The 7912-nt window shown below is 36.1% G+C and overlaps 1 long non-coding RNA gene across 1 annotated transcript; it reads right to left on the reverse strand.

Annotated features, from left to right (window-relative positions):
* Window positions 1-342: 342 nt before the first annotated feature.
* On the reverse strand, window positions 343-2179 carry LOC132740123 (uncharacterized). The gene is made up of 4 exons (XR_009627109.1): window positions 1862-2179; window positions 1182-1309; window positions 906-1005; window positions 343-678 (listed from the first exon to the last, which is right to left on the reverse strand). It is a non-coding gene; the product is annotated as an uncharacterized LOC132740123 (long non-coding RNA).
* Between the last annotated feature and the right edge of the window lie 5733 nt (window positions 2180-7912).

Raw genomic sequence — 7912 nt, forward strand, 5'->3', positions numbered from 1 at the left:
TAGATATATGGTTGTACATTTGTACAAATATATTTAAACAATTTATAAACAATTTATAAACAATTTATAAACAATTATTTGTATGTGCAATGAAATCTATACAGGAAAAGCTTAATACAGGTGGTGCCAAAATGCTGTGTATACCCTTAACGATTACACAACGATTCCGTTAATGAATTTTACTAACGACTGATTAGCGATACTGTAACGATGCTTTCTGGTTATGCAACAAAAACAATCGTAAAAATAACTAACGTGTTCGTTACGCGATCGCTAACGCTTTCGTTAGCGTGATTTTAACGAAAGCTTCTGGTTACCCAGCAGGCACATCAACGTTGTTTCAACGTTGAATTTTGGTCAGATTTCAACGTTGAAATAAGGTTGGATTTATATTCGGATTTGAAAGTTGAAACAACGTTGAAATTTCAATGTCATTTCAACGTTGAAAACCCACCATACTTTAATTTTTGGATATAAAGCAAAGTAACCAAGTTTAACAAAATATCAAGAAAATATTAAATACTTCAGATATTTTATTTCAAAAATACAGTTCAAGTGCAGCTTAAATTCACTTAAATAGTTTTATCAATTCAGCTTCAATCTGTTCCAATCTTTTCTTCTTGATCTTTCTGGGTATGTCAAGTGTTTGAGTACTTCTTTGGCTGTCTCTAACTGCTTCTGCAAATAAAAATAAGAAGTTTGTAGTTAAAAGTGACTTGGTCAATCTCAAATTATACATATAATTACTCAACTTAGTGATTTGTTTTTATCTTAAATGCTTTTCAATAAGATTTACATCATAAAACAGCATAGAAATTGAAACATAGCTAAGTTTGATATTGACAGCAAATACTGAATATAAGACAACAAAATCTTTTTAAAAAGAAGCTATTTAAAAGTCTCACCTATGATTGGTAAGAAAAACTGCACCCCGTCAGTTCCTTGCAGCATATTCCCAAGAAATTAACATTCTAGGCTCTAGCTTAGACCATTTTATGCAGCATCCTGAAATCAACAAACATGTAAATTTTATACATGTTGTATTAATAATGTTACAGGAATATTCTGAAAAAATATATTTTAAGACAAGATAAAAATCCAGTAGTTGAAAAATTTATTCTTTGTATTGTAAAGAAATTCAAATAAATAAATTAATAAGAATAAATTTCAATTTAACAAACCTGACAGTCCTTTTCATGTTGAATGTATGGTATACAGGCTACAGCGAATGTATGGTGTACAGGTTACAGCGAATGTATGGTATACAGGCTACAGCTGCAGTACTCTAAATTTCAGCCAGGACCAGGATCTAGAATATAAAATAATATATAATAAAATAGAAATAGATTTATTATTCCCCTTAAATTTACGACTATTAAACTTTAAAGTTAAACACTCAAATTTGTTTCTTAACTTAATAATAATCATTATAATGTATTTTTTCAAACTAATTAACACTGTATTATACTATCAATTAAATATAAGCATAGTTATATATATTGACGAATCGTCTTCGGACGTAAATTAAGTGGGCCGAACTACTTTATAGGTTTCAATTTTAAAATTGATTAAATTCTAAATAGGATATAGTACAGACAAATGTTTAATAATCTGCAATATAAATTAAAGAAAGACAAGATTTGTTAAATCATAAATTGCCAAGGACATCAATAACTTCATGCTTACAAGGCCTACCGAACCCAAATCATTCAATTAGGTCGCGAAAACGTGTTAAATCACCTCAATCATGTGTTTATATCTCTCATTTATTTCATAAAGTAAATTAATGTAGAATTTAAAGAATAAATAATAATATTTTAGAAAATAATCAGTAAACTAAAGTAAAACATAACGGTAATACCTTCGAAATCCAAATAAATTGCCAATCGTGTTGTTTTCAAATTTTTCCAAACAGCGCCACCATTTGCACGAACGATAATCATAGACCCGCAACAATTACTTCCCCTGACCGGCGTTATTTTATAAACGGGGTTTTGACTAATACCAATTTATTAATTAATATTATTCATAAAGAACTAAAAAATAAAACAACAAACATAAAAACATATTAACTAATATCTAAAACGTTAATAGAAAGTGAAAAATTATTTCCAACTTTATTTGTTTAAGCGCTAATTTTGAATATACGGAAAAAGATTGTAACGCAAATTTTCCTGACAAAAATCACTTACAGACTTATTCAATAAAGGAATAATATCACACAATCAGTGGTGTTAAAGTTTATATTATGATTAAAATAAATGTAAAACTTCGACCATAAACAACGTTGAATCAACGTTGTATATACATTTGCAATATATCCGTATGGTCGTCCATAGTTGAATATTGGTTGAACAACGTCACGACCATATTTCAACGTTGTTTCAACGTTGAAACAACGTCTAGTGCCTGCTGGGTAGTCACCTCCGGATCGCCTGATTCACTGTCCAACGCTCTACCTATTGAGCTCACAAGACAGTGCAGAAAAAGTTTAATTAAGTGGAAAAAAATAAAACTAAGTCTTTAGAAAACGTTTTATATTTTCGCAAGTTGTCAGTTTGAATTACACAAAATTTGAAATCAAATGACAAAAATTTAACGGCTCAATGCATGAGATTCATCGCAAGAACGCAACCTGCCGACATTTGATCTTCGGTGAAATGCAGTAGACCGTGACACTGTCGGTAGTTGCGAAATACACAAATTTCACAAAACCGCAAAATGTTTACATCATAAAAATAAAAATACGTTGTTTCAAGGCTAACGACAAGATATTACCAGCAATTTAAAGCGGCTACCTCTTGATCAGTATCATTAAAGTTACGAAAAGTATGGTCTGAGTTGAAGAAATGCATATTTATTCATAACTGGTTTAAAGTTTTGCATGTTTCACATATTATGACTGATTTCCAACTTATTTTTCACAATTTTTTCACTGTCCCGAGCAAAAAAGAACTACACATGTATTTTTAGTTAAGATACATTTTACCTAATTTGTATGACTTTTTATAGTCTTATTCTATATGTACAAATTGTACAACGATTTTATTGTTAAGAGCACTTCATCGGCATTGGGTTAAGGTCGTTGACTTTAAAGCCACTTGCCCTTTACCGATGTAGGTTCGAATCCCGCCAGACACTTTGGATTCCTTCTTGCGAGGTAGTTATTCATATGAGTTATGGAACGTCGGTGGTTCTACTCAGGTGCCAATTCGTGCCTTTAATTATGCACGGAGGGGCACCTGAAGTCTTCCTCCAAATTTAAAGCTGGAAAGTCGCTATTTGTTTTTAACAATGTTAGTGCGACGTAAATCGAACAAATAAAAAACAAACAAAAATAACTTCAGCAGCAAAAGTTTTCATAAAAATAGTAGGTATCTTGAGTTGTGCCGTTTTAAAGGAATAAAGATTCAGGGTTATAATCCGAAAAGGTAAAATGGCGGAGCGGATAGTTTACGGTGGGGTGGCGGATTTTGGCGATTTTTCCGTTAGTTGAAATTTCATGTAATTACATAGTGTAGTTACATAGTAACGGCGGAATGGTCCCTTACTGCATTTGATAACGCAACTTTCTGATCTCAAATTTTAAGACATTTTCACTCAATTAAAAACTAATTGAACGGTAGACAATTGTAAAGTCAAAGTACTAAAACGTTACTTTTTTTAATTATTTTCCCTGGTTATTCGCTTTTTCATGCTTTACCGCCCATTTTCTGATTTCAACTGCCTATTAACTCGGATAAATTGTCAAAGAAAATCTTACACATCCAAACATTATTTAACAATATAATAATTAGGTAAAATAAATGAAGAAAACACTTACATGTCTTCAAAATAACAAGGAATAATCCTGTAAAAATTAACATTTTCAAAGCAGACGTGTTTAAATGTTATCAAAGTAATATTTTCTTTCTCTCACTTATGCGCCTTTTTTTATTTAAAACTTCCTGTTTGTCACTCCTTTATTCGTGGGTAACCAAGCGTTAAATCTTTCTCGATGATGGGATTGTACTGGGGATTTCCCTTTTTGTAAATTCAACCTGAACATCTTGGCTATTACTCACATTTCTAATTTAAAGTTTGACGAAGATGCAACGTTTGCTTATTTTTCAGCATTGCATCATTTATCCGAATATTTGTTATACATCAGTCAACTGCATTCCCCATCCTCGTGGAATAGCGGGGTCTGAATTTATATTTTATCAGGGCCCTTCCTGCCAGGATAGTCAGAAAAAACTACTTAATAAGATGGACGTGATATTTTTGTGCCAAAAACAAAAACCATCGCAATGGACCGTTACTGTGAGGGCAGACATAATGTTACAGTCTTAGCGAATTTCGTAAACTGGTGCTACAATTGATTGATACATGATCAGTACTTTCTAACATAGAGAAAGTGCACCTTCTTGCGAAGCACGAAGACCAATTCAAACCATGAGCCCGCAGGATGAATCTGACGGCTACCGCAGGGTTTAATGTATGAAAAAGGTGCATAAACGTTATTCTTTGATGAAAGTATATATCTAAATAGGAAATTTTCATAATCATAAAGAAACCATGTTGCCATGCTTTCCACGAGCTAGTGCGATGTCATTTGACAGTTTATGTTTTGATAATAATACTTTCAGGGCCGCCATTTTACATTTGGCAAATTAAAACCGTGCGGTCACGAGAATCTACCAATTAATGAGTTAATGGATACCTGCGGGCGGAAGAATATCAGTTATATTATGAATTTATTTTTTCACCTGTTTATAGTCTCTATAATAATAAAACGTAACATAAGTTTATTAATAACAGCACGATGATTAAGCAATAAGATTTTACATGCATGCATAAAAAGTATGTAAAATATGAACTTCCTCCCGGTTTCGGCATTTAAGAGCTTATACAAAATATTACCGGTTTTATTTACAATACAACTAAAGTGACAGTGAACTTTAAATAACTGATATGTTATCTATCATGATGTATAGCTGAATGATGTCCTATATTTTTATCCAATGAAATTGCAGGATTAATCCATATCCCTTAAGTATTTTTACACGGACTTTATTTTAAATTCTGACTATTAGCGTTAAGATATACTACGTTCATGTCGACGGATTTTTTTTATTAATATCAATTCTTATTAATAAAAACCGCAATAAGTTGCAATTAATGCAATTAAATGTAATATTTAAAACAATTACGCCATCCCGGATCTTGATTTACAAGTTCAATGCCCACATCTTCCATTTTAAATTTATCACCTTGTTTACGTTAATCGTAATTAGCTGGTATGTGAGAAGTTAGCAGTTAACAGTGAGCTAAGCAAAAAGGCATTGCAATTTATATAGGGAAATCAATGATCTGCTGCTATGCTCAGCTTGGTAAGCAATCTAGCGGGACATTCCAAAATATAGTGCGAAAAATGCTCTGCTCCTATGCTCAGCTGGGTAAAGAATCTAGCGGGACATTCCAAAATATAGTGCAAAAAATGTTCTGCTTGTATGCTCAGCTGGGTAAGCAATCTCGCGGGGCATTCCAAAATATAGTGCGAAAAATGCTCTGCTCCTATGCTCAGCTGGGTAAACAATCTAGCGAGGCACTCCAAAATATAGTGCGAAAAGTGCTCTGCTGGTATGCTCAGCTGGGTAAGCAATCTAGCAGGGCATTCCAAAATATAGTGCGAAAAATGCTCTGCTGGTATGCTCAGCTGGGTAAGCAACCTAGCGGGGCATTCCAAAATATAGTGCGAAAAATGCTCTGCTGCTATGCTCAGCTGGATAAGCAAACTAGCGAAGCATTCAAATTAATGATCTGCTGTTATGCTCAGCTGGGTAAGCAATCTAGCGGGGCATTCCAAAATATAGTGCAAAAAATGCTCTGCTGGTATGCTCAGCTGGGTAAGCAATCTAGCGAGGCATTCCAAAATATAGTGCGAAAAATGCTCTGCTGGTATGCTCAGCTGGCAAAGCAATGTAGCGGGGCATTCCAAAATATAGTGCGAAAAATGCTCTGCTGGTATGCTCAGCTGGGTAAGCAAACTAGCGGAGCATTCAAATTAATGATCTGCTGTTATGCTCAGCTGGGTAAGCAATCTAGCGGGGCATTCCAAAATAAAGTGCGAAAAATGCTCTGCTGCTATGCTCAGCTGGGTAAACAATCTAGCGGGGCATTCCAAAATATAGTGCGAAAAATGCTCTGCTGGTATGCTCAGCTGGGTAAGCAATCTAGCGGGGCATTCCAAAATATAGTGCGAAAAATGCTCTGCTGGTATGCTCAGCTGGGTAAGCAATCTAGCGGGGCATTCCAAAATATAGTGTGAAAAATGCTCTGCTGGTATGCTCAGCTGGGTAAACAATCTAGCGAGGCATTCCAAAATATAGTGCGAAAAAAGCTCTGCTGGTATGCTCAGCTGGGGAAGCAATCTAGCAGGGCATTCCAAAATATAGTGCGAAAAATGCTCTGCTGGTATGCTCAGCTGGGTAAGCAATCTAGCGGGGCATTCCAAAATATAGTGCGAAAAATGCTCTGCTGCTATGCTCAGCTGGGTAAGCAATCTAGCAGGGCATTCCAAAATATAGTGCGAAAAATGCTCTGCTGGTATGCTCAGCTGGGTAAACAATCTAGCGGGTCATTCCAAAATATAGTGCGAAAAATGCTCTGCTGGTATGCTCAGCTGGGTAAGCAACCTAGCGGGGCATTCCAAAATATAGTGCGAAAAATGCTCTGCTGCTATGCTCAGCTGGATAAGCAAACTAGCAGAGCATTCAAATTAATGATCTGCTGTTATGCTCAGCTGGGTAAGCAATCTAGCGGGGCATTCCAAAATATAGTGCGAAAAATGCTCTGCTCCTATGCTCAGCAGGGTAAGCAATCTAGCGAGGCATTCCAAAATATAGTGCGAAAAGTGCTCTGCTGGTATGCTCAGCTGGCAAAGCAATGTAGCGGGGCATTCCAAAATATAGTGCGAAAAATGCTCTGCTGGTATGCTCAGCTGGGTAAGCAAACTAGCGGGGCATTCAAATTAATGATCTGCTGTTATGCTCAGCTGGGTAAACAATCTAGCGGGGCATTCCAAAATAAAGTGCGAAAAATGCTCTGCTGCTATGCTCAGCTGGGTAAACAATCTAGCGGGGCATTCCAAAATATAGTGCGAAAAATGCTCTGCTGGTATGCTCAGCTGGGTAAGCAATCTAGCGGGGCATTCCAAAATATAGTGCGAAAAATGCTCTGCTGGTATGCTCAGCTGGGTAAACAATCTAGCGAGGCATTCCAAAATATAGTGCGAAAAAATCTCTGCTGGTATGCTCAGCTGGGTAAGCAATCTAGCAGGGCATTCCAAAATATAGTGCGAAAAATGCTCTGCTGGTATGCTCAGCTGGGTAAACAATCTAGCGAGGCATTCCAAAATATAGTGCGAAAAAATCTCTGCTGGTATGCTCAGCTGGGTAAGCAATCTAGCAGGGCATTCCAAAATATAGTGCGAAAAATGCTCTGCTGGTATGCTCAGCTGGATAAACAATCTAGCGGGGCATTCCAAAATAAAGTGCGAAAAATGCTCTGCTGGTATGCTCAGCTGGGTAAACAATCTAGCGGGCATTCCAAAATATAGTGCGAAAAATGCTCTGCTGGTATGCTCAGCTGGGTAAGCAATCTAGCGGGGCATTCCAAAATATAGTGCGAAAAATGCTCTGCTGGTATGCTCAGCTGGGTAATCAATCTAGCGAGGCATTCCAAAATATAGTGCGAAAAAATCTCTGCTGGTATGCTCAGCTGGGTAAGCAATCTAGCAGGGCATTCCAAAATATAGTGCGAAAAATGCTCTGCTGGTATGCTCAGCTGGGTAAACAATCAAGCGGGGCATTCCAAAATATAGTGCGAAAAATGCTCTGCTGGTATGCTCAGCTGGGTAAGCAACCTAGCG

This window comes from Ruditapes philippinarum, unplaced genomic scaffold, assembly GCF_026571515.1.
Source record: "Ruditapes philippinarum isolate M1 unplaced genomic scaffold, ASM2657151v2 ctg8047_1_1_1_1, whole genome shotgun sequence".
NCBI lineage: Eukaryota > Metazoa > Mollusca > Bivalvia > Venerida > Veneridae > Ruditapes > Ruditapes philippinarum.